Source organism: Scyliorhinus torazame, chromosome 2 (genome assembly GCF_047496885.1).
Source record: "Scyliorhinus torazame isolate Kashiwa2021f chromosome 2, sScyTor2.1, whole genome shotgun sequence".
Classification (NCBI taxonomy): Eukaryota; Metazoa; Chordata; class Chondrichthyes; order Carcharhiniformes; family Scyliorhinidae; genus Scyliorhinus; species Scyliorhinus torazame.
In genome coordinates this window covers 65,438,985-65,465,868 of record NC_092708.1, presented here as the reverse complement: position 1 = coordinate 65,465,868, position 26,884 = coordinate 65,438,985, and the positions used below count along the sequence as shown (strand labels likewise).

Here is a 26,884-nt window from a genome sequence, read left to right as displayed (position 1 = left end):
AGGTCAAGAGCCCCTTTTTCGAGGAGACGCTGCCGGATATAGCTGGACCGGACTCCAGCCACATAAGTGTCCTGAATCATTAGCTCCGAATGCTCCGTTGCAGAGACCGCACGGCAGTTCCAACTACGGGCGAGTACCCTCAATTCACGAAGATATTCTGCGAGCAACTCACCCCGGCGCTGACGGCGCGTGGTCAGGAGGTGTCAAGCGAGGACCTTGTTGACCGGCCTCACAAACTGTCCCTTGAGTACGTCTAAAGCCTCCGTATGCGAGGCTGTGTCCCTGATTAACTGGAAGATCCTGAGGAGACGCTGTCTGAGTGCCGGGGAAACCACAGCAGTCGAGAAGTCGAGGTAGGCCTCGAAGCAACTGAGCCAATGCTCAAAGATAGCCGACGCTTCAGCGACCTGCGGGTCCAGTTAGAGACGTTCAGGTTTGAGGGCAGCATCCATTATCAAAAAAAACTTTTAGTCTATTAAATCGATGGACATCAATTCAGTCGAGATGCTGAGTAGTAGTGAACCGATGCTTTAATAGACAAAAGTGTGCCAGCCTGTAGCTCCTCCCGCACTGCAAGACTGCCCCAGATCGACGGGCTTTATACCTCCTCAGAGGGGCGGAGCCACAGGCGGAGCCAACAGCAGCACCTATAACAATATTCCAACAGTACAAAAGCACCAACCAATAACAGAACAGCAATAACAGTAAGTATATAAAACAGTGGAGATAATGATAGTACTAGAACAGTAGAACAATCGTGAACATATATACAACAGCCTTACGTAGCCATACGTGGCTCACCACACACACAAAGGCCGGACTGGGTAAGTTTGGCAGATTTCCTTCCCTGAGTGAACCGAACATTTACAAGTTTCATGATTATTATCACAGAAACTTGTTTTTATCATTCCAAATTCATTCATTAATTAACTTTAAACTCCCCCAGCTGCCAAGGATTTCAGCTCATATCTCCAGATGATCAGTCTGGACCTATGGATTACCAGTCCAAACCATTGCCACTATTGTACTGTGCCCATTACAAAAAGCTTTATCCTGGTGGCCCAAATATTTAATCGCAGGTAAAAATCAAATGCATATAACATAACAATAAATTAACAGCAGAATTGTATTACCAGACTTCAGGCCACTCTGAATAATCCATTCCTTACCTTATGATGCAAAGATTGTACCCTTGATAGATAAGCAATAGAACATACAGTGCAGAAGGAGGCCATTCGGCCCATCCGAGTATGCATCGACCAACTTAAGCCCTCACTTCCACCTTGTCCCCGTAATCCAATAACCCCTCCTAACCTTGTTTGGTCACTAAGGGCAATTTATCATGGCCAATCCACCTCACCTGCACGTCTTTGGACTGTGGGAGGAAACCGGAGCACCCGGAGGAAACCCACACAGACACGGGGAGAACATACAGACTCCCCACAGACAGTGACCTAGCAGGGAATCGAACCTGGGACCCTGGCTCTGTGAAGCCACAGTGCTAATCACTTGTGCTACTGTGCTGCCCTACAATAATGTAAATTTGATAAGCAGATCAATAAGAGAGCAATCCAAAGCAATCTTTAAGCTCTGAAAATGCCTTGGAAGCCCACCAATCTCAATGACACAAATTTTCTACTCCTCAAATGTCTATTGGCAACTTTGAAAACTGCTTCCAATCATGTCAGGCTCTGATGCCATTTCCGTAAGGCTTTACTCAGTGAGCTTGCCACACACATTTATTTATGAGACACTCACCTGTTTCCAGTGGATACCTTTCATGCACTTTTCAGTTGGCTGTTTAAAATGGCCATTGGCAACTTCCTGCCAGGAATGGGGAAGAAAGTCAATTTTTGACACTTGAATTGATCACCAAACTTGTTCCTGCCAGAGGAGGTGGTGGTATCGTGGTACTGTCAGTGGACTAGTATCCAGAAACCCAGTTTAATGTTCTGGGGACCCAAGTTCGAATTCAGCTGTGGCATGTTGTGAAATTTGAATTCATAGAACATAGAAAAATACAGCACAGAACAGGCTCTTAGGCCCACGATGTTGTGCCAAACTTTTGTCCTAGATTAAGAACAAATTAATCTACACCCCATCATTCTACCGTAATCCATGTACCTATCCAATAGCCGCTTGAAGGTCCCTAATGTTTCCGACTCAACTACTTCCACAGGCAATGCATTCCATGTTCCCACTACTCTCTGGGTAAAGAACCTACCTCTGACATCCCCCCTATATCAATAGAATATCCGGAATTAAAAGTCTAATGATGACTATGAAACCATTTTCTTGACTCGTTTAAAAAAAAAATCTGGTTCACTAATGTCCTCTGAGGAAGAAAATTTGCCATCCTAACCTGGCCTGGCCTAAATGTGGCTCCAGACCCACGGCGGCACGGTAGCACAGTGGTTAGCACTGTTGCTTCACAGCGCCAAGGTCCCAGGTTCAATTCCCAGCTTGGGTCACTGTCTGTGCGGAGTCTGCACGTTCTCCCATATCTGCGTGGGTTATCTCCGGGTGCTCCAGTTTCCTCCCACGAATCACGAAAGATGTGCTGTTAGATAATTTGGACGTTCTGAATTCTCATTCTGTGTACCCGAACAGGTGGCGGAATGTGGCGATTCGGGGCTTTTCACAGTAACTTCATTGCAGTGTTTATTGTGACAATAAAGATTATTATTATGTGGTTGACTTAAATGCCCTCTGAAACGGTCGAGCAAGCCACTGAGTCCAACGGCAGTTAGGGATGGGCAGTAAATGCTGGGCCAACCAGCGACACCCACATCCCACGAAGGAATAAAAATAAAGGCAGCTTTGGTCAGAATCGAGAGCTCCAAATCAGTCCTGTAAATTTTAAGCTCCTAATTCCTGCCTACGTGTAATTGATGAGGGAAAATGAGTGGCAAATTATACATGTTTGAAGTGAACAATTCCAAACTGGAAACCATCTATTACAATCAATCATGTAAAAATTCTGCTTGACACCTCTCTTTAGTGCTCCATATGGCTAATTTACTCAATTATACGATGACTTACAATCAGTTTCATTCTCACATGCAATAGGTTAAATCAAATGCATTAAGACGAGGGACAAAATGTGAAAAATGTCTCCAGTTTTATTTAAAAAATAATGCTTCAAGATCTAATATCATTGTGCCTCACCTGTAACTTAAGGCAATCAGTATCATAGATTATAGACTGTAACTCCAACTGACCTTTCTATCACGTTTTAGACTAGCCTCAGCAATTAATTATTATTCTTGTTAGCTTCGGCTATGGATGTAATTGTTTTGCTGGAACTGGCTATCATTCCAGTCATTCATTCGTCCTTTCCTTCTTTGTCAGCATCTACCCGTGTAAGTAAACCTTGTGAACAGCTCCAGCTATTGCAATTATTCAACTCCTTCCCCAGTACTCACTGTTCACATTTGGTTTCAAATGGTCTACATGTCCATCAGCAGTTCATCCTTGAAGCTATCTCGTACATCGACTGCAACAAAAGGGCCCTTGTGTGGAAGGTCAAACACTGTTCCTAAGACGTCATTCTTGTCTTTGGAAATGGATTCAAAACAGATGCAGAGTTGGTCTGCCAGGAAACATTCAACAGCTACACAATCCTTTGGGAGACAAGCTTGTGCCGTGCCCTGCTCTGTGTACATTTTCGTTACTGACTGCCGTGCTCATGCTGTCAGCAAGACTTGGTTGATGGAGGCAAAGTTGACACTCATTTGACGTACAGCTCCTTGAGAGTGCTCCACCAGCCTTACATCCTGTCTCCCCACTCTGCCCATGTCTTGTGATTCATTGCCATTGCGTGCATTACCTGCTTCCTTCCCACCAGGGGCTCAGCTGTGAAATGGGTCCGGCTCTATCCTGTTGGAGCAATCTTTTATCATCATGTGCTGAGGACCCTTCTGCTGAATGTAATGCTGAATTAGCATGCTCTATATGCTTCACTGTTCTGTCAAAATTATTAAAAATGCAATGGGGATGAAATTGATCCATGGCAACAGTACGGAACAAACTCACAAGAAAACAACAGCCTATTGTTTCACCAAGCCAGTTTTTATTTGCCATTGTCTTGGAAAATATTGCCAATACTATTCATTTTAAACCAAGTAAAAAAGGCAGTGAGATTAGGCCATGAGACTCCAAAAATGATTTGTACTATCATTCTTTTAACTCCAGTACAGAGAAGTTCAGACGCAGTGGAAAATTGGCCATTGATTAACTACGTGCCTGTTTTACATTCATGAGGTTGACCAACTTCACCCCTCTATGTTTCCAGCAAGGAAGCTTTTACAAAGAGCAATGGGCAGCAAGTGTTATCAGATAGCAAGGCTCACTGGCTTATAATATCATACCGGGCCAGCCTTTCAGGCACCTGAGCACTGTATCGGGGTGACTGCACCAGGAATGGGTAACACACACTGTTGGTAAAGAAATATTCAGGGCCCACACTTGAAACAGGCTTCCTATCTGCAGGACTGAGGGGTGTTTGCAGCCTTTTTGAAAAGTTAGGCTGCATTTGTGAAAATACGTGTGCTTAAAGGGAACACTGGAGACCGCCACCACCATAAAAGGTACATTCATTTCTCCAAAGTATTTATTTGCATGTGAGGCCAGAAAGTGCAGCACTGAGGCCCTTGGCCCTGCTACAGTGTTCAGACTGTTGTTAGTTCTAGTTCAGCCCCTCCCAAACATCGCTTTCCCTTTCGATCACCTCCTCAGTTCTAACTGCTTTCCCTTCTTTTCCCCAGTTGTTGGCTTCTTCCTTACTATTAAAGGTACTGCAGGAAAACCATGCTAAGGTTGGGAAGAAAAATGTTCAGGATTAAGCATTGTTCTAACCCGCACGAGACCTAAGGAGCTAGAGCAATTAGTCTCCCATGAGCCTCGTGGAGTACAAGCTCCCCTGCTGACGGGCGGCAAGCACATGAACATGGTAATAGGCATACATCCCGCTATGCCAGGAGAGAAACCCTATGCGGGAGAAACCTAAACGGGCTCTGCGCTTGGTACTGAACCGAGTGTGATGCTCCCGGCCAGCAGCAGGTGACAAAATCTGGTTCACGCCCTCATTTATTTAAATATACTGGCTAGAATCTCCCAGCCGTTCGCCGGTGCCGGTATTCTCTGGTCGCACTGGCAGCGCACTATTGCCCCTGGGTTTCCCAGAGGCATGGTGTGGCTTCAATGGGATTCCCATTGACTGCAGAGGGAGGAAAGAATCCTGCCACCAGCGAACGGCACACTGCCTCCTGCTGCCGAGAAACACATGGCTGGGAGGCCATTTAAAATTGGTTTCTCTTGGTTCTCAGTATCCCCCCCTTCCTGGCGCAGCGTGAGGCCAGCGGGAATCACTACTGGTCTCTACCGCCGGAGGTCAGGTGTGATAGCCATGCCGGGGGGGGTGGGGGGGGGTGGGAGGGGGGGTGGAAGCCATTGGAGCATCAGGTGGTTGGGGGCATGGTGAGGCAGTGCCCTGGCATTACCACCTGGCAGTTTGGCAACTGGATTGGCACTGCCATGGTGCAAGGGGGCTCTCTCACTTTGAGATCGGGGTGGCCTTTAGAAATGGTGCATCAACCTTTGTCAAGTTGGCTTACCAGCATCTTGGGGTACGACACATCACGTTTTCAGCGGACTTCATCCATGGCTCCAAGAAACTGACTAAATGTGGGAGGATTGTGTTGGGGTCAGTTTTCCCATCCAAAAAGACACTGAGATTCTCAGATCTCAGCTGGGGCCACCCCACTGCATGTGAGAATTGAGAAATTGGCGTTCAAGCCAAAACTCCATTCACTTCCAACAGGACCAGAGAATCCCAGTTGCGAACGAGGACAGAGCTTTTCGCGTTTGTCATATTTTGGGAGAATTTCACCTGTTATGTGCCCGGACCAGAACCCTAATTTTAGTTAAGATCTCGGACTTGACCCTGACTGTTTGTCTTTGGTAAAATTGTGAGGAAATGTTACTGCACCACAGGAGTGATAACATTGATCAGTAGACATCTTTTACACTAAAACAAACATTAATATGAACACAGAATTATGCACATTAGAACAAAGAAATAAATTCACAGTTAACAGTCACAGCAACTTATCTTGCTTCCTAAAACATTCCCCTACATTCCAATGAAGCAATCCCTAGATTTCAAGTACCACTTAGGAATAAAGTTAACAATCAGGTTTTACTTGCTTATCTTGGTGCAGAAACCTTGGTGAGAGAAACCATTTTTTTTTAACCAAGCTGAAAACATTTGTAGCCATCTGGTATGGCCACTTACAATAAGAAATATGGACGGTCGTAAAGCATAACGGGAAAATGGACAATGTAAGGTTCAGGCAGGCTCAGAGCCTGAATGTATATTTGTGAGCAAAGAATCCAGACAGTATCGAAACCCCCAACCGATTAGCATTTTGATGGCCCATCTCCGTAAGACAAAAGACTGATACTTGAGCAACTGATACAATCCCAGACATTTTGGCGCCACTCCCTGTACTCAGGAAGCATCAACAACAGGGTCAATGACCGCTTAGGACACGCCCGGCCATCAACGCACCCGCCCTTTTATTGGCTCAAATCAAATCCAGTGATCAAGAATTACCCAATTAATGGGGCCCAAACCGAAGAACCGCCCAAAAGAGCACAAAATTCCCCAAGGATAAAGAGAGAGACCGCCATGCGTTCGATCTCTCTTGGACCTGGCACTCCGGCAACGTCTACCTCCAATTGCAGCACCACCAGAAGCAAGTTCAAGTTCAACGCCTGCTACCAGATGGACGAGCCTAGCTGAACAGCAGTTACTTCTCCAGACCCGATAGATCCAGATTCGAACAACGGCCACTGTTCCTCTGATCTAAGCCGGGTGGCTGAAGTTAAGTACAGGTTGTCATAGTTGATAGGTGTAGTTTAACTAGTAGTGTTTATGTTGCATGATAATTGTGTGTGTAAATAAAGTACCCTTGATCTTGAACTAACTAACTGGTGTTTGGCTCTTTGATCGATACCCGGTTGAACCTTGTGGTGGTAGCATTTGATACCTGGTGACTCTGAGCAATATAATATCGATATCCAAAGAAAGAAGGGCAACCTTATAGATTGCCATATTTATAGCGGGTAAAAAAGGCAACACATTCTGCTCAGCTTAGAGGCCTGGAAACAACTCCTTTTTTCAGACAGACCAGGCCCCGCCCAATAGCTACACCAGCTGCACTCAAAGCATACAGCATTATTTTGTCTCTTTTTATAATATGTGCCTTGATTCGTTGAGCCAGGCTCAAACTGTTACAATATTACATCAGCTATCTATCTGCAAAGGGGCAAAATGGTTTGTGGTAGTATGTATTGGGGGTCATGTGGGACTGGAAGCCCTAATGTCATTGGCTGACAGATCCCGGGTCCTGGTTGGCCGTTGACCTCAAGCTCCGCCCTGAAGGCGGAGTATAAGAAGCCGGAGTCTTCCCCCGCAGGCCAGTTTACTATCGAGCTGCGGGGGAACAGACACGCTTAATAAAGCCTCATCGACTTCACTCTATTCGTCTCCTGGAGTCTTTGTGCGCTACAATTTATTAAGCGTGCCTAAAAAGGACTATGGAGCTCAGGATCATTCCGGAATGCCTGAGGATCAGCCCCCGCGGCAGCAGCCTTCAAACACTGGCAGACTTGCTTCGAGGCCTACCTCAGAACGACCACCGGCCGAGTCTCAGACGAACAAAAACTGCAGGTCCTGTACTCGAGGGTGAGCACGGAGATTTTCACCCTCATTGAAGACACCGATGATTTCCAGACGGCGTTCGCAGCACTGAGAAGTCTCTACGTTCGCCCAGTTAACCAAATCTACGCTCGCTACCAGCTCGCGACGAGACGGCAAGCTCCCGGAGAATCGATGGACGAGTTCTACGCCGCGCTGCTGATTTTGGGACGAGCCTGCAGCTGCCCGTCGGTGAACGCAAACGAACACACGGACATGTTAATGCGCGATGCTTTTGTGGCAGGTATGCAATCCTCCCAAATCCGCCAAAGACTTCTAGAAAAAGAGTCGCTAGGACTCTCAGAGGCACGGGCCCTAGCAGCCACCCTAGACGTGGCCGCGCGTAATACCCACGCCTACGGCCCCGACCGCACGGCAGGCCATTGGGCCCCGTACGTACCCGTCGCGGCAAACCCCCTACCCCCCCCCGGACACCCCACAGGCTTGCGCGGTCCAAACGCCGAGTCGCACTGGGGGCGCCCGCTGTTATTTCTGCGGCCAGGCGAAACACCCCCGACAACGCTGTCCGGCCCGCGCAGCCATCTGCAAAAGCTGCGGGAAAAAGGGCCATTATGCGGTTGTGTGCCGGTCCCGCGTGATCGCCGCCGTCCCGGGAGCCCTGCAAGCAGTCTATGCGCCCCAAACCCCCCAGCACGCCATGTACGACCCGCAGGCGCAGCCGCTCTGGGTCCCGACCACCGCGGTCCCGGGAGAACTGGGAGCCCTGCACGCCGCCTACGCTCCCCAACCCCCCTTCCCGCAGCCCATGTATGACCCGCCGCCGGCGCTACCGCTTTGGGTCCCGGCCAACACTCTCCACGGAGAGGAGGGAGTTTTTCGCGTCCCTAACGCCACCCTAACCCCGTCGCGCGCCCCACGCCTGACCCGCCGGCGCCACCTACTTGGACCCCGACCACCGCTGTCCCCGGTGAGGGAGCTCCGCGCGGTCCCAGCGCTCGCGGCCACACGCCTGACCCGCCGGCGCCGCCGACTTGGGCCCCGACCACCGCTGTCCCCGGTGAGGGAGCTCCGCGTGGTCCTAGCGCTCGCGGTCCTAGCGCTCGCGGTGAGGGAGCTCCGCGTGGTCCTAGCGCTCACGGTCCTAGCGCTCCCCAGCCCCCCCCCAGCACACCATGTGCAACCCGCAGACGCCGCCATTTTGGGTCCCGACCACCACGAGGGGAGGAGGGGCGCCGATGTGCGACCCGCAGACGCCGCCATTTTGGGTCCCGGCCACCACGAGGGGAGGAGGGGCGCCGCCATCTTGGACCGCCCCAGACCTGTACGACGCATGGGGGCGGCCATTTTGTCCACCCCGCCGCCATCTTGTGACCCCCCCAGCCACGTGCGATGTATGGGGGCGTCCATTTTGTTCATCCCAACGCCATCTTGGACGGCAACAACGGACCCCACTCCACTACTACAACCACGGCTCGCTTTGATTACGCTCGATCAGGCTCGGCCCCAGACACTCCAGACGACGACGACAACGGTCCTAATAAATGGCCACGAGACGCCATGCCTAGTCGACTCCGGGAGCACGGAAAGCTTTATACACCCCGACACGGTAAGACGCTGTTCCTTGACCACCTATCCCAGCGCACAAAAGATTTGCCTAGCTGCAGGATCCCACTCCGTACAGATCCAGGGATTCTGCATAGTTACCCTTACGGTGCAGGGGAGGGAGTTCAAAAACTACAAACTTAACGTCCTTCCCCAACTCTGTGCCCCCACCTTGCTGGGATTAGATTTCCAATGTAATCTACAGAGCCTTACGTTCAAATTCGGCGGCCCCATACCCCCACTCACTATCTGCGGCCTCGCAACCCTCAAAGTGCAACCCCCGTCCTTGTTTGCGAACCTCACCCCGGTTTGCAAACCCGTCGCCAGTAGGAGCAGACGGTACAGCGCCCAGGACCGGACCTTCATTCGGTCCGAAGTCCAGCGGCTACTAAAGGAGGGCATAATCCAGGCCAGCAATAGTCCCTGGAGAGCGCAGGTGGTAGTAGTGAAGACAGGGGAGAAACAAAGGATGGTCATTGACTATAGCCAGACCATCAACAGGTACACACAACTAGACGCGTACCCTCTCCCCCGCATATCCGACATGGTCAATCGGATTGCCCAATATAAAGTCTTCTCCACCGTGGACCTCAAGTCCGCCTACCATCAGCTCCCCATCCGCCCAAGTGACCGCAAGTACACAGCCTTCGAGGCAGACGGGCGATTATACCATTTCCTACGGGTCCCTTTTGGCGTCACAAACGGGGTCTCGGTCTTCCAACGGGAGATGGACCGAATGGTTGATCAACATGGGTTGCGGGCCACGTTCCCGTATCTCGACAATGTAACCATCTGCGGCCACGATCAGCAGGACCACGACGCCAACCTCCAGAAATTCCTCCAGACCGCCAAAGCCTTGAACCTCACGTACAACGAGGACAAGTGCGTTTTTAGCACCGACCGGCTAGCCATTCTGGGCTACATAGTACGCAATGGGATAATAGGCCCCAACCCCGAACGTATGCGCGCACTCATGGAATTTCCCCTCCCGCACTGCCCAAAAACCCTGAAACGCTGCTTGGGGTTCTTTTCGTACTACGCCCAGTGGGTCCCCCAGTACGCAGACAACGCCCTCCCCCTAATACAGACCACGACCTTCCCTCTGTCGACAGAGGCTTGCCAGGCCTTCAGCCGCATCAAAGCGGATATCGCAAAGGCCACGATGCGCGCCATCGACGAGTCCCTCCCCTTCCAGGTCGAGAGCGACGCCTCCGACGTAGCTCTAGCGGCCACCCTTAACCAAGCGGGCAGACCCGTGGCTTTTTTCTCCCGGACCCTCCACGCCTCAGAAATCCGCCACTCCTCAGTGGACAAGGAAGCCCAAGCCATAGTGGAAGCTGTGCGACATTGGAGGCATTACCTGGCCGGCAGGAGATTCACTCTCCTCACCGACCAACGGTCGGTAGCCTTCATGTTCGATAATGCACTGCGGGGCAAAATCAAAAACGACAAGATCTTAAGGTGGAGGATCGAGCTCTCCACCTTCAACTACGAGATCTTGTATCATCCCGGAAAGCTGAACGAGCCGTCCGATGCCCTATCCCGCGGCACATGTGCCAACGCACAAATTAACCACCTCCAAACCCTCCACGAGGACCTCTGCCACCCGGGGGTCACTCGGTTTTACCACTTCATCAAGTCCCGCAATCTCCCATACTCCTTAGAGGAGGTCCGTACAGTCACGAGGGACTGCCACATCTGCGCGGAATGCAAGCCGCATTTTTTCAGGCCAGATGGAGCGCACCTGATTAAGGCTTCCCGCCCCTTCGAGCGCCTCAGTCTCGATTTCAAAGGGCCCCTCCCCTCCACCGACCGCAACGCATATTTTCTTAACGTAGTGGACGAATACTCCCGCTTCCCTTTTGCCATTCCCTGCTCTGACATGACCGCGGCCACAGTCATTAAAGCCCTGAACAGCATCTTCACACTGTTCGGTTACCCCGCATACGTCCACAGCGACAGGGGGTCCTCTTTCATGAGTGACGAGCTGCGCCAGTTCCTGCTCAGCAAGGGCATAGCCTCAAGCAGGACGACCAGCTACAACCCCCGGGGGAACGGGCAAGTAGAAAGGGAGAACGGCACGGTCTGGAAGGCCGTCCTACTGGCCCTACGGTCCAGGGACTTCCCAGTTTCAAGGTGGCAGGAGGTCCTCCCGGACGCTCTCCATTCCATCCGGTCGTTATTATGTACAAACACTAATCAAACGCCGCATGAGCGTCTCCTTGTCTTCCCTAGGAGGTCCTCCTCTGGAACGTCGCTGCCGACCTGGGTGGCGGCCCCAGGACCCATCCTGCTCCGAAAGCATGTGCGGGCACATAAGGCGGACCCATTGGTCGAAAGGGTTCACCTCCTCCACGCGAACCCCCAGTACCCCGACGGCCGACAGGACACGGTCTCCCTGCGGGATCTGGCGCCCGCCGGCAACACGCACATCCCCCCCGACACCATCAACCCAACCCCCCCCCTTACTGCCGCCGCCGCACCCCGCGACTGCCCCCTTCCCAGGAGGATCGGTCCCCCTCCCCTTTGCACCGACAGCTGAAACCGTACGGCTCCTGGAGGCGACAACACTGGTACAAGCACCACCACCACCGGCGGGGCCGAGGCGATCGACACGGACGACCAGACCGCCCGACCGACTCGTGGCGTCGATGTAAAACAAATATGGACTGTTCACAAGAACATTTTGCTTTTCTTCCTATACCCTCTGTAAATAGTTGCAACAGGACGAAATTGTCCCGGGTCCTGGTTGGCCGTTGACCTCAAGCTCCGCCCTGAAGGCGGAGTATAAGAAGCCGGTGTCTTCCCCCGCAGGCCAGTTTACTATCGAGCTGCGGGGGAACAGACACGCTTAATAAAGCCTCATCGACTTCACTCTATTCGTCTCATGGAGTCTTTGTGCGCTACATGGTTATTAATACTTAATAGCAAAATACTTCCCCTGTTATCTCACTTTTAATCACAGCTCTAGCAGACATACTGCCTGTAAGCATTCTAGCCTAGGTTTTAATAGCTTTACTGCACAAAAATGCAAACTACAAAAATGACAATTTCTTATATTCATCACACGGCCTACATAATTTCTAAATGTAGCGCCATAGACAGTCATCTAGTACAGAAGAGGCCCTTAGGTTCATCAAGTCTGCACTGACAAAAATACAATAAGTCTACACTAATCCCACTTTCCAGCACTTTGCCCATAGCCTTGAATATTATGACATTTCAAGTGGTCATCCACCTACCTTTTGTAGGTTGTGAGGTTTCCCACCTCTATTACCCTCCCAGGCAGTGCATTCCATACTCCCATCATCCTCTGGCTTAAAAGGTTTTTCTTCGAATCCCTTTTCAATCCCCTAACCCCCCCCCCCCCCCACCTTACAATTATGCCCCCTCGTTATTGACCCTTCAAACAGGGGAACAGCTGATCCTTGTCCATCCTGGTCGTACCCCTCATAATCTTATACACTTCAATCAGCCTCCCCCACCTCAGTCTTTTTTACTCTAAAAATAACAACCTGAGCCTATCCAACCTCTCTCCATAGTCAAATGCTCCATCCCAGGCAACATCCTGGTGAACCTCCTCTGCATCCTCCACACATCCTTCCTACAGTGACTGGACACAGAACTAAACACAGCACTCCAATTGTGGCCCAACCTCCCTGCACTTATAATCTATGCCATGACTGATAAAGGCCAGTGTCCCATATGCCTTCTTAATTATCCTATTAACCTGTCCTGCCACCTTCAGGGATCTGTGGACAAGCACCAAGATCAGCTTCCTATTGTCCTCCCATTCACTGAGTACTCCCTTGTCGTGTTAGTCCTTCCAAAGTGCATCACGTCACACTTTTCAGGGTTAAATTCCTGCCACTGATCTGCCCATCTGGCCAATCCAGCTATATCCTCCTGCAACCTAAGACCTTCTTCCTCACTATTAACCACCCTGCCAATCGTTGTGTCATCCACAAATTTACTTATTTCCCCCCTCCTCCCCTCCACATTCTCATCTATCTTGTTTATATATATCACAAACAATAAGGGTCTTAGCACTGATCCATGTGGTGTGCCACTCAACACCGGCCTCCAGTCGCACAAACAGCAATCTACCACCAGTCTACTTTGGCCAGATCCTCTCTTAATGTAATAAAATCTGCCTTCCCCCAATCCAAAACCATTTTTTGCAGACCATCTTTTCCTTTTTCCATAATAAACTTAAATCATACTGTGTTGCTGTTGCTATCACTAAAATCTTCCCCCATGCCACCTCGAACACCTGCCTGGTTTCACCCCCAAAATTAGATCCAGCACCTCTGGATCTCTTCTACATATTGACATAAATAGCTCTCCTGAATACATTTCAAGATATCTGACCCCTCTCAACCCTTTACACTATGACTATCCTAATTAATGTTGAGAAGTTGAAATCCCCTAATATAATAACTATTATTTTTACACATCTCAGTCAATTGTTTACATATCTGCTCCTCTATTGCCTGTTGGCTATTTGAAGACCTAAAATACACTGCCTGCAATGTGACAGTCCCTTTTTATTCCTAAACTCTACTTGTAAAGCCTCATTCAAAAACCCTTCCAAGACATTGTCCTTTCTAACTGCAGTAACTGGCTCCTTAATTAATAAGGCGGCATCACTGATGTGTTGGGTGCTCTGGATCACATACAGGTCACCAACACTTGAAATAGTGCAACACTGTTTTATTGAATTATTAACTGTTTAAACATACTTAGACCGTGGGTTAATACGATACCAGCTTTAACTAAAGACCTCTGCCTTGTCCTAACCAGTCGATGCACTCAGCACATGGTGAATGTCTGTGTTGCAGGCTGTGAGCTCTGTCCTCCTATCTAGCTGCGCGAATCACGGCTGGCCACTGGGAGATTCGCCACTTGCCGTTGGTAATGGGCGAGCGGCAATTCTCCAGCCCGGATGGGCCGAGCGGCCTGCCCAACACGATAGGTTCCCGCTGGCGCCATCCACACCTGGTCGCTGCCGGCGAGAACAGCGCGAGAATGCTGGGGGGGCGGCCTGTGGGAGGGCGAGCGGGGTTCCTGCACGGGGGGGGGGGGCTCAAAAGGGGTTTTGCCCGCGATCGGTGCCCACCGATCGGCGGGCTGGCCTCTCTGAAGGAGGACTTCCTTTCCTCCACTGCCCCGCAAGATCGATCCGCCATCTTCTTGCGGGGCGGCCGCGGGGAGGACGGCAACCGCGCATGCGCGGGTGGCGTCATTTACACGCCGCCGGTCGCGTAAATGAGGCGGCGCCGCTCCTAGCCCCCCCCGGGGGCGGGAGAAAAGGGGGCTTGGAACGGCCTCCGACGCCGGAGTGAAACACTCCGGTTTTCACTCCGCCGTCGGGACTTAGTCTCCTGATAGGAGAATTGCGTGTGCTCTCACTGGTGATTGGCTGCGGTGTTGTGTATGTTGATTGGTCCCACTGTGTGTCCATCAGTGTGTGTCTGCACCATGATGTACTGGTGTATATTATGACAATCACCTCCTCTTTTACAACCTCCCCTGTCTGGCCTGAAGATCCTATACCCCAGAATGTTGAGGTGCCAGTCCTGCCTCTCCTCGACCACATCTCTCTTATGACAACAATATCACAATTCCACGTGTCAATCAATGCCCTTAACTCATCCTTGCATTAAAGTGAAGGCCATCCAGCCTCACCTTGCTCCTTTGGAACTCAATATGGCTGAGGTACCTCTGCCTTGGTTCCTTTAATTTAGTATACTCTGTCCCTATCGTACTAACAGTCTGTGTCCCCTCCATCTGCTGAACTAGTTTAAATTCCTCTCAACAAAAGTAGCAAACCCAGCCACAAGGATATTGGTTCCATTCTGGTTCAGGTACAGGCCGTCCTGCTTGTATACATCCCACTTTCCACAGAAAGGGTCCATAAGACATCGGAGCAGAATTAGGCCACTCGGCCCATCGAGTCTGCTCCGACATTCAATCATGGCTGATATTTTAGCCTCCCCATTCTCCTGCCTTCTCCCCATAACCCCCGATCCCCTTATTAATCATGAACCTGTCTATCTCTGTCTTAAAGACACTCAGTGATTTGGCCTCCACAGCCTCCTGCGGCAACGAGTTCCACAGATTCAGTACCCTCTGGCTGAAGAAATTCCCCCTCATCTCTGTTTTAAAGGATCGTCCCTTTAGTCTGAGATAGTGTCCTCTGGTTCTAGTTTTTCCTACAAGTTGAAACATCCTCACCACGTCCACTCTATCCAGGCCTCGCAGTATCCTGCAAGTTTCAATAAGATCCCCCGTCATCCTTCTAAACTCCAACGGGTACAGACCCACAGTCCTCAACTGTTCCTCATATGACAAGTTCTTCATTCCAGGGATCATTCTTATAAACCTCCGCTGGACCCCTTTCCATGGTCAGATACGGGGTCCAAACCTGCTCGCAATAGTCCAAAGTGATCCCAGTGATCCAGGAATATAAACCACTCCCTCCTGCACCAACCCTTGAGCCATGCATTCATTTGCCCTATTTTACTATTTCTGTACTTTCTGACATGTGTCATCAGGAGTAATCCAGAGATTAAAGCCTTTGAGGCTCTGCTTTTTTAATCTGCTGCCCAGCTCCCTGAATTCCTGATGCAAGACCTCATCCTTCGTTCTACCTAAATCATTTGTACCAACTTGTACTACAATGTGTGACTTGTCACCCTCCCTTATTAGGATGCCCTGCAGCCATTCAGTGCCATCCCTGGCCATGGCCGCAGTGAGGCAACACACCATCCTGGAGTCATGTCTACAGCCGCAAAAACGTTTGTTTGATCCCCTAACTAATGACTCCCCTATCACTCAAAGGTCACAAAGATGATTGATGCAGGTAGGGCAGTGGATGTTGACTATATGGACTTCAGTAAGGCCTTGGACAAGGTCCCTCATGGCAGACTGGTACAAAAGGTGAAGTTTCACGGGATCAGAGGTGAGCTGGCAAGATGGATACTGAACTGGCTAGGTCATGAAAGACAGAGAGTAGCAATGGAAGGGTGCTTTTCTGATTGGAAGGCTGTGACTAGTAGTGTTCCGCAGGGATCAGTGCTGGGACCTTTGCTGTTCATAGTATATATAAATGATTTGGAAGGAAATGTAACTGGTCTGATTAGTAAGTTTGCGGACAACACAAAGGTTGGTGGAATTGCGGATAGCGATGAGGACTGCCAAAGGATACAGCAGGATTTAGATCATTTGGAGACTTGGGCAGAGAGGTGACAGATGGAATTTAATCTGGACAAATGTGAGGTAATGCATTTTGGAATGTCTAATACAGACAGGGCATATACAGTGAATGGTAGAACCCTCAAGAGTATTGACAGTCAAAGAGAAATAGGTGTGCAGGTCCACAGGTCACTGAAAGGGGCAACACAGGTGGAGAAGGTAGTCAAGAAGGCATACGGCATGCTTGACTTCATTGGCCGGGGCATTGAGTATAAAAATTGGCAGGTCATTTTGCAGCTGTATAGAACCTTAGTTAGGCCACACTTGGAGTATAGTGTTCAATTCTGGTCGCGTGGCGACCAGAAGGAGGTGGAAGCTTTAGAGAGGGTGCAGAAGAGATTTACCAGCATGTTGCCTGGTATGGAGAGCATTAGCTATGAGGAGAGGTTGAATAACTCAGTTTGTTATCACTGGATTGAAGGATGTTAAGGGGTGACCTGATAGAGATCTACAAAATTATGAGGGGCACAGACAGAGTGGATAGTCAGAGACTTTCTCCCAGGGTAGAGGGGTCAATTACTAGGGGGCGTAGGTTTAAGGTGCTAGGGGCAAGGTTTAGAGGAGATGTACGAGGCAAGTCTTTTACACAGAGGATAGTGGGTGCCTGGAACTCGTTGCCGGAGGAAGTGGTGGAAGCAGGGACGATAGTGACGTTTAAGGGGCATCTTGACAAATACATGAATAGGATGGGAGTGGAGGGATACGAACCCCGGAAGTGTAGAAGATTTTAGTTTAGACGGGCAGCATTGTCGGCGCAGGCTTGGAGGGCCGAAGGGCCTGTTCCTGTGCTGTACATTTCTTTGTTCTTTGTTCTTCATTCACTCTTCCTTCCTTCTTCCTCCCTCCTGTACAGTCAGGCCACTTGTTGAGCCAGAAGCTTGGCTCAGACTGCACTCCCTTGAGGAACCATGAGTTTCTAAAATGGAAAACTGATTTGAAAGCAGGACTCCACTGGGATAGCTGCACTACCTGCCCGTTTGGCTTGGACTATTTGCTGGCCACTCTTCTTTACTCCAGTCCCTTGAGCTGCGGTGTGACCACCTCTGTAAACATGCTTTCCACTTAACTCTCAGCCTCATGATGCGCTACTGTGTCTCCAGGCATCGTTTGAGCCCACGTTTCTGCAGTTGGGAGTACTTTCTGCACTTGTGGTCATCTAGGATGCTTGTGTGGTCCATGACTTAAACTTTTTAAAGAAATGAACAAACAATTCACGTTTGATAGTGATAGCAACATTGGTTGTTTTGGAAAAGAAAGTATAATCTTATTTCTAATAGAGACTCCAGGTCTTATAAATGTTACTGAAAGGTATTGAAGATTTTCCTCAAAATTATTTACATTAAATCCCTGAGCAGAAAGCTACAAAGGCTAATGAGATACCTCCATCCCAATTAAGGGGAGAACTATCATGGCTACAGCAACCATACCTTTGCCTTGAAATATGCTGGCATCAATCCAGCAAATCAAAAAATCCGAGTGTGTGATTCCAATATTTATACCTCAAAAACACTGAAGCAGCAGGGAGTATGTTGAGCACACATGCTGGACAACATCCTCTGTTTTAGCCAACATTCTTCATTTTAGTTAACATTGTTCAAACAAGCATGATACTGAGAAGTGCAGATGATGGTCACTTCATTGCTGCACGTACGTTTCCAGGATTTAGTTGACAAGTGTTTTAGGCACATCCTTCAGGTTATCCATTGATAGATATTGGTATTTCAGAATTATCAATGCCTTGCTGAGGTGATGTTGAGGCCAGTTCCTGTTTTTCAGAAACTGCCTTGCATTAGAGAAAATACCATATCCTGTGCCATAGGATGTTGGTGTCCTTGTGCACACAATTATACCCAGGCATTTGTATAAACTTCTAACCTTTGTCTTGCAGATGATCTCGGCTTTTAATTTTTAAGTCCTACTTGATAAGATAAGCACTCTTTTTAATCTTATAACTCCTTATTTATAACTGAATTCACTCACAATTCTTCGTAGTTATAGCTGTATTCCTTCATCTCCTCCAGAATGGTCCCATTTAGTTTGAACGCGATATTACGACACCCTGGGCTAGTGCATGGGCAATTCCAGCCCACAGGCCGCGGAGTCACAACACAAGTGAATTAACCAATAATTCTTCAAAAAGTACCCAAATTCTTTGGTCCTTGGCTGCCCAATAATGATTACAGTCACCAGGTTTGTAATTTGAAACACAATCACTGATTATTTATAACCAGAATAGTGATGAAATACGCAGCAGACACAGTTGGCTAAATATTAATAAGTACCTGACTCTTACTTTAACCTACCTCCCCACCCTCTACACACACACACCAGACATACAAACTCAGAGGGGTGGAAAATGGGAAAACTATAAGTGAAAGTGAGAAGAGTCTTTGCTTCAGATGATTGTTCCGAGCATCCTTTCTTCACAGAATGCTTGTAGGTTACAATATTTGTGTTGCACCCGTAACTGGTTTTCCTGCAGTTTCTACAAGCACCATACTCACACCTTTCCTGGAGAGGCAGAGACTTTGTTTCCTTAAATCTTGCTTTCAGCTCATTATTTGTCTTCAGGCTTCTGTAGTGTAGAAAAGGTAGTACTCACAGGCAGCAGGCCTTCTAGAGAAAGATACTCGATGCACACCAGCTGTTCTGTGGTGAGTTAACAGATTCTGAACTTTGCCTGCACAGCCTGTAATGGTTCTCCTGTAAACAGACTCACCCAGGCTTTCTGGCCGTTCAGAAACGTAGCCTTTCTGGAGAAAACAGAGAGAATGGGTCTTCTCTCTAAGCTGTCAGGAGTCAAACTGAAACCAAACTCAAAATCTCATGACTCTGAAAACAGTCCAGTGGTATCAGATCCAATCACCACTTGTTACCGGGCAGAGCACAGCCTTTTATGCCAATTCATTGGCCATCAGCCAATCAATCAAACCGAGTTCTCACTGATACCAGCCAGTCTGAAATCACCAATTTAAATCAGCACAGACTTCTGGATTCTTCTGTTTGAATCAATCCTCCAGGCCACTTGCAGGTTACTGCCCTTAAAGTCATAGGTCTATTAATCATCCATGGATCAAAATGTAACGGCAAACAAAAAAGGGGAAATAAAGTATTAAACAGGAAATACACAGGAAGGCCCATTGCAGCAGAAAATGTAGAATTTGATGTTAAATAAATGATTGATTTCCAAAAATGCATATCATATGAGTTTGGCTCTTACACCATTAGAATGACAATTTCATTGTACAGGATTTAATTTGTAATCCAAACATGTTTATATTTCCATAGCTGCATCCTGTCACCCTGCAGTTATGACGAGTGAAATATCTTGTTGGTCAACATTAAAGGATTAACTAATCTCACTGGGATGGGCATAGAATAGAATCATAGAATACCAACAGTGCAGAAGAAGACCATTTGGCCCATCAAGTTTGCATCGGCCCTTGGAAAGAGCACCCTACTTAAGCCCACGTCTCCACTCTATCCCCGTAACCCAGTAACCCCGCCTAACCTTTTGGACACTGAGGGGCAATTTACCATGGCCAATCCACCTAACATACATATCTTTGGACTGTGGGAGGAAACTGGAGCACCTGAAGGAAACCCAGGCAGATACGGGGGGAAAGTGAAAACTCCACACAGACAGTCACCCCAGGCCAGAATTGAACCTGGGTCCTTGGAGCAGTGAGGCAGAAGTGCTAACCACTGTGTCACCGTGCCACCCTGAGATGTGATGGATCACTAAACCTGAATTAAAATCCAGAGTTGCCATCAGTGATTTGTGTCCTTCACATTTGAGTTTGGACATGGAGATTTTTAACTAAAATATACCTCATTCGCTGCTTTCTGTTTCAATCTTTCACTTGCTACATAATGAATTAACATTTGTACAAAATGCATTCTGATTGGCCATTACTACAAGATGGCACTCAACAAGAACATAACTCACTGAACACAAATTTCTATTTTATGTTTGACCATTTTCATTTGAATTTATATAAATTATGTGTAAAGCGAATTAGATATCATCCTATATTTAGAACCTTACATAATTAATACTGAAATGATAAAAAGCTGACACACTGATGGTCTTCAGTTTTATTAGACATTACTTTCATATTAATTCCAATTTTAAAGATATTTCTCTTCGAAAGAATAACAATCAACTATTACAAATCAAATAGATGGCAATATTAAGCGTTGCATTGTAGTACTCTCTAATTGGCTGTGCAAAACTGATACTTCCCAAGTTTCCCAGCAGTTCTTCCAGACCCTAAGTTGTTCTTTGAAACCCCTCAAAGGTATCAAAGTATGACACCATAGGAATTGCCTGGGAAGTTTGAACTTCCATGGGGCAATTCCCCTGTTCTCCAGGATGCTCCACAAAACTCTCCAGCTCTGACTGAGAGTCGGATGTTTACATAAAAATGTATGGAGACATGAATTAGGTGCAGGAATAGGCCATGTGCCCCTTTGAACCTGCCCCCCTGTTCATAAAAATTCTTACAGCACCAGGTTAAAGTCCAACATCTTTGTTTCGAATCACTAGCTTTCGGAGCACTGCTCCTTCCTCAGGCATTCACTTGAGGAAGGAGCTGTGCTCCGACAGCTAGTGATTCAAAATAAACCTGTTGGACTTTAACCTGGTGTTGTAAGACTGCTTATTGTGCCCACCCCAATCTAACGGCGGTATCTCCACATCATGGCTACCGTTCAATAAAATCATGGCTGATCTGATTGCAACCTCAACTCCACAATCCTACCCACTCCCTTTCACTTTCACTTTCACTTTCACTCTCATGAACCTGTCCACTTCTGCCTTAAAAATATTCAAAGACTCTACTTCCACTGCCTTTTGAGGATGTGAGTTCCAAAGACTCATGACCACCTGAGAAAAAAAAATTCTCCCCATCCCTATCCTAAATGGGCAGCACCTGGCACTGGATTCTCCATCACCGGGATCCTCTGCTTCGCCGGCAGCGCACTCACAGCTGTGGATTTCCCGACGGCATCGGGGTGCCTACAATGGGAAACCCCATTGGCCGGCTGCCAGGACGGAGAATCCCTCTGCCGGCGGGGATGCGCTGCACCAGAAGACAGGGACGGCGGGACGGAGAATCCCGCCCAGGGAATTTTTAAACAGTGACCCAGTTCTAGATTCTCTCACAAGGGGAAAGATCCTCTCCACATGGCCCATGCCAAGATCCCTCAGGATCTTCTGACAGTTGTTGCTGATTTTCTCCTTGGGTCAATTGCTCTGTTTTATTACCTTTGCTCTCGAGTCGCCAGGTATCTTTATGATACCGCCACGAGGTTCAAGTCCGAGTAATGATCAATAACCCAATACACCGATTATTAAGATTTAAATAAAAGCTCATTGATTATACACAGTAATCACTACTCATACACAAATTCTAAGTCTAAGCTACTTCTACAACTAACAGGCCTATACTTAACATCGGACTGGCCCACCAGGTCAGGGGAACAAATGGCCTTTCGTTCGGGTTCTGAGTCTGCGGGATTCGAAGTTGGTACGGATTGGTAGCTAGGAGCGCCTATCTCGTAGTGAGCATTGAATTAAGACTTACTTCTGTCGGGAGTCACTGCACCGGTCAAGGTCAATGTTGGTTCGTGTTGCTGGGTGGCCCGGGCAGGACGCAGAGGTGAAAGAGAGCGATTTGAACTTGGGGCTCAACTCTTATAGTCCCCAGGGGCTTCCCGCCTTTCAGGGCAGACCCTGTACCTGGTCCCAAGTGATTGGACTTTGTCCCAATCACTTGGTTCAATTTTCTCCAATACTGGAGCGGTTCCCTGATCGATGGGCCGTCTTGAGGTGCTCGTTCACCTCCTTTGTGTTTGCTCCTGCTGGCGCCGAGGAGTCTGGCTTTGCTTTGTGTGTCCAAAATGTTACTTATTGTTCCCGGGAATTGCTCATCAGTATGCAGATGGCTGCTACTTTGTTATGTTGATGGTCGCTGGTATCGATGTTGTCTGGCGTTTTCAGAGGTAAATACACAGCAAACCTGTAGCTGCTGGTTTCTGTCTATGTTGGCTAACTTTCCCATCCGCCTTTGCCGTTCACCATTTTAAATCAGGAGCTGGCCAATTTAGATGGCTACACACCCTCCTTGTGATCCTAACGTGAAGTGTGAAGGATCACATAACTACGTTGCTTTCCATTCCCTGACCTGCGGAGCACTTCTTTCATGGCCTCTACACTGACCATAACTATGCAAAAAAATTTTAACAGACAGTTCTAAGGGGCGCTATGTCGAACAGGGACATGCATTACAAAACAAAAAATTGGGAACCTCTAACTATCCTTAATACACTACTCTCACTTAAACATTTCATCACTCTAACTTCCTCAACCATACAAACAAAATCATAGCAGTCTATACACATGTTTTCTGGCTTGGCAGTCAAGCTCAGGATCGTACAATTGCTCATGAACATTCTTTACATTTCTTTATTTACAATAAAACCGCAAATGAACGCTCTTTATTATAGATCGCGGGGGTCGGGGGTCTGGTCGTATCCGAAAATAGGGGATCGGATCCTATGTACCGGGGTGCGAGCGCGGTAGGCTCTCCTTCTCCATTTCCATTGACGCATAGTCCGCACGATGCAGCAGAGCATCGCCAATACCAACAAGGATTCTATTACATAGGACAGGGAGGACCAGGTTATAAACCTGGCACACCACGATGGTGCGGTGTCGCTGGTGACTGGGCTCTGGGTACTGTGGGGAAGTGAAACATTAACTGCAGGGGGGCTTGAAGTCATGGGGTTCGCGTTCACGCGCAACCCAATGTCCATTGTGATGATGAACCATCCGAAGGAAGTCCTCATGGTGCTTCTTTTTCCCTTCTCTTCTCTTCTCTTCTCTTCTCCGGTCCTGGAGCTTCTGGAGTTCTGTGGAATCAAGCATAGCGTCTGTAACTATCTTGGTTTAACATCTTGTACGATAGTCTGTCTGTCCTTTAGTGCCAATTATTCCCTTTATAATTGGTCACTATGTGTGACTCCCTCATTTTTTTTTCAAAAACCGAATTTTAGGACAAGACACACTTTCAAATAATAAACCAATGCGAGCCGTCTCGCAGACTGTGCGATTTGCCATCCAAATGTTTCAGGATGTAAATAGCATGTGGTTGGCAACCTAATGGTTACCTGAAACAAACTAAAACTTTTTGAACCAAAATTTCCAAAATGAGGTGCGTATGGGCCGCGACGGGTATGAGTTGGATGGAGTCCCCGGGTAGGATGGCTACCAATGCCGTGTCTCCCCTACCCGAGCGTAGCTGACCAGAGGGGGGGTTCCCAGGCAGGGCGGGTCCCAAGCCGTATCTCCACTGCCTGAGCAACCGACAAGAACGGGCAAGAAATGTAGTCATCGTGGTGGGGCTGCCGTAGTGGCTCTTTCCTTGAACCAGAAGAGCAGTTACGAATGGAGGTCTGGGTTTCCGTCGTCAGATGAGTTCCGCTGAACTGGCGTCTAGGACCTTAACAAGTCTCTGCAGACAAACTAGTTCCTCTGAACTAGCGTCTGGCCAATAGCGAGTCTCTGTGGGCAAGTCCTCAGAGGTTTCGGTCGAAAAGGCATGGGGCGGTGGAAAAAAAAATTCCGGTCTGACAAACAACATTTAACAAACTTACAAACAACATAAAATGTGCTGCAGGTTCCATCAGAAAGGATACCGTTTCTCCCAAGCGATTCCTTTCAAACATCATCTGGACACCTCAGTTATCGGTTGAGAACAGGGTCGCAAAGGGGTTCTCGTTCTGGGAGTCAGACTCAAGGTCGTCATCTTCTCCCGGGTGCCAAACTCTTGAATGTATTAAGGGTGATAGGGCTGCATGGTGTGATTTGGGGTCGCTCTCGTTGTTTCGGACGAGTCTGTATGAGTTGCCTCTGTGCCAATAGGTGGTGTCTAGTTATGTGGGGACAGAATTGGGGTCGTCATGGTAGGTCGGTGTTCGGTGGTGGGGTTTGTTTAGGAAAGTGATCATGAAGGGATCACTGGGATCGTAGTCGGATTTGCTGGGTGTGGGTCCTGTTGCATGGGGATAGTAGGGAGGTGTGCTGTGGCTATCGTCCGAGTCACAATCACTGTCTCTGCTGCTGCAGTCTGTGGGCGTTCTGGGGCGGAGTGTATATTTCGGGGGTGGAGTCGAGGTCGAGTCCGTGGCTGGGCTGGACGTGTTGGGGGAGGGTAGGGTTGCGTTGGCTGTGGGCGGGGTGTGGTGTACTGCGTCGAGCATGACGTGGTGTGCGTGGTTAGACTGTGTTCCATATGCCTTCAGCTGGTTGATATGGAACCACGCAGTCTTTCCGTTGGGATACTTTATCTTGTATATGGAAGGGCTTACTTTGTCCGCAATGGAGTACGGGCCCAAGTACTTTGGTGACAGGAATGTGCTGGTGTTGTATACGGAGAGCGTGACTTGCTGTCCTATACTGTACTCAGTCGCATGCACTGTCTTGTCAAAACAAGCCTTGCTCTGTTTCTTCCTTGTGCCCAATTTCATTGCGGCTGCTAGCTGAGCCGTTTTAACATTATCCACTAATAGTTTGACTGCGTTCTCATGTGTGAGGGCTGTCACCTCGGGGCTGGTCAAGACTAAACCTAAAAAAAATTCTGTGCCTTTCATGGGGCGTCCGGTCATGAGGGTGTGTGGGGTGTAACCTGTGGAAGTAGAAATTGTATTACGCAAAAACATCAGCGCAAAAGGGAGGACTAAGTCCCAAGTGGTGTAGTTTTGCTGGAACATTTTTCTGAGGGTGGATTTTAGGGTCCAATTCATGCGTTCCACGATACCACTCGACTGTGGGTTGTATGCTATGTGGAATTTTTGGGTGATGCCAAATATCGTGAGGACGTTCTGTATGACACGTCCCGTAAAATGGGAACCTTGGCCGGATTCAATGCTGCGGGGGAGTCCCCATCTTGTAAAGATGTGGTGGATCAAAATCTTGGCTGTGGTCTTTGCAGTGTTTGTTCTGGATGGGAATGCTTCCACCCATTTGGTAAACGTGTCTATCACCACGAGTACATATTTATAACCATTCCTGCAAGGGGGCAATGGTCCTATAAAATCAATCTGGAGGTTAGTCCAGGGGCCATTAACGGGTCGGGTGTGACTAAGCTCAGCCTTTTTGGCATATCTATCTGGATTATTCTGGGCACAGATAAGACAATTCTCGATGTAGTGATTTACATCATCCTTTAAATTCGGCCACCAACAAAGCTGCTTGAGGTGGGCTGTAGTGGGATCGATTCCCTGATGTCCATGACCGTCATGGAACAAACAAATCAGTTGATTCCTGTCCTGTTCAGGAATCACATAAAGGGTGTCTTTTAGCACCACACCATCATGTGTGGTCAGTGCATTTTGAAATCTCTCATAGGGTGCTGGATAGTTTCCTTTTGCAATCTCCCTGAGATTGCTGTCCTGCTTCTGGGCCTGCACTAGATCCTCGATACTAGTCTGCGAGACCTGAACTGCATTCACTGGTGCGCTTTCGGGGGGTGTCCAAAAGTATCCATGCCTGGAACCTGCTTTAGCCAGTGCGTCGGCTTTCACATTTCCAGGGGAGGAGGAACGATGGTGACTACGAACTTTGACGATCCCAAAAGTCCTGTTCTGTGCTCTCTCTAAAATGTGACAGAGCAATGGGGCTGAGGGGAGGGGTTTTCCATCTGCGGAAACAAATCCTCTTGCTTTCCACAAGGGCAGGAATTCCGTGAGGCTGTTGCAGACATAGAGGCTGTCCGAGTATATGTCTGCTGGGCTGGGGCAGGAATCTGGGTGTTCCACTATATATGCGATGGCCGCAAGCTCTGCTGCCTGCGCACCTAAGTGGCCTGGCAGTTTTATTGTTATCTCCTCTAGGGCGCATCCTCGACATATATACCGCAACCTGTTATGCGCTTCCCATCCAAGACTGTGGAAGATCCATCCACATAGATCTTTATGGGCTCGCACGTATCTGTGTGCTGGGGGCTCTGGGTTGAACTACCTATCTTTCTGGGGGGTGTTTTCGCAATAAAGGGGCCTGTGTTGTGGTGTGGAGAGATAATTTCACTTTCATGGGGGGTTCCGTGGTACTGTAAGACGTCAGCTAAAAAGGTGTGCGTCTTTGTCCGTTTCACAGTGATGTCCCGTCCCTGCAAGAGAAGGGTCCATCTAGCTGCTCTAATCTGGCTGACTGTACCGCCCTTGAGTCGTCCGTCCAGTAAAAGTTAGGTGGGGGTGTGTTCGGTGAGAATTGTGATGGGGTTCGGTCCGATAATGTAC

At 48.6% G+C, this 26,884-nt stretch overlaps 1 long non-coding RNA gene across 1 annotated transcript in view; it reads left to right on the top strand.

The window, feature by feature from the left end:
- The first annotated feature begins 4,464 nt into the window (after nucleotides 1–4,464).
- The window catches only part of LOC140388188 (uncharacterized), a 133,969-nt gene continuing 111,549 nt past the window's right edge, over nucleotides 4,465–26,884 (top strand). Inside the window, exon 1 of the long non-coding RNA XR_011934121.1 lies at nucleotides 4,465–4,589. This is a non-coding gene — a long non-coding RNA (uncharacterized lncRNA). The remainder of the gene's footprint in view (nucleotides 4,590–26,884) is intronic.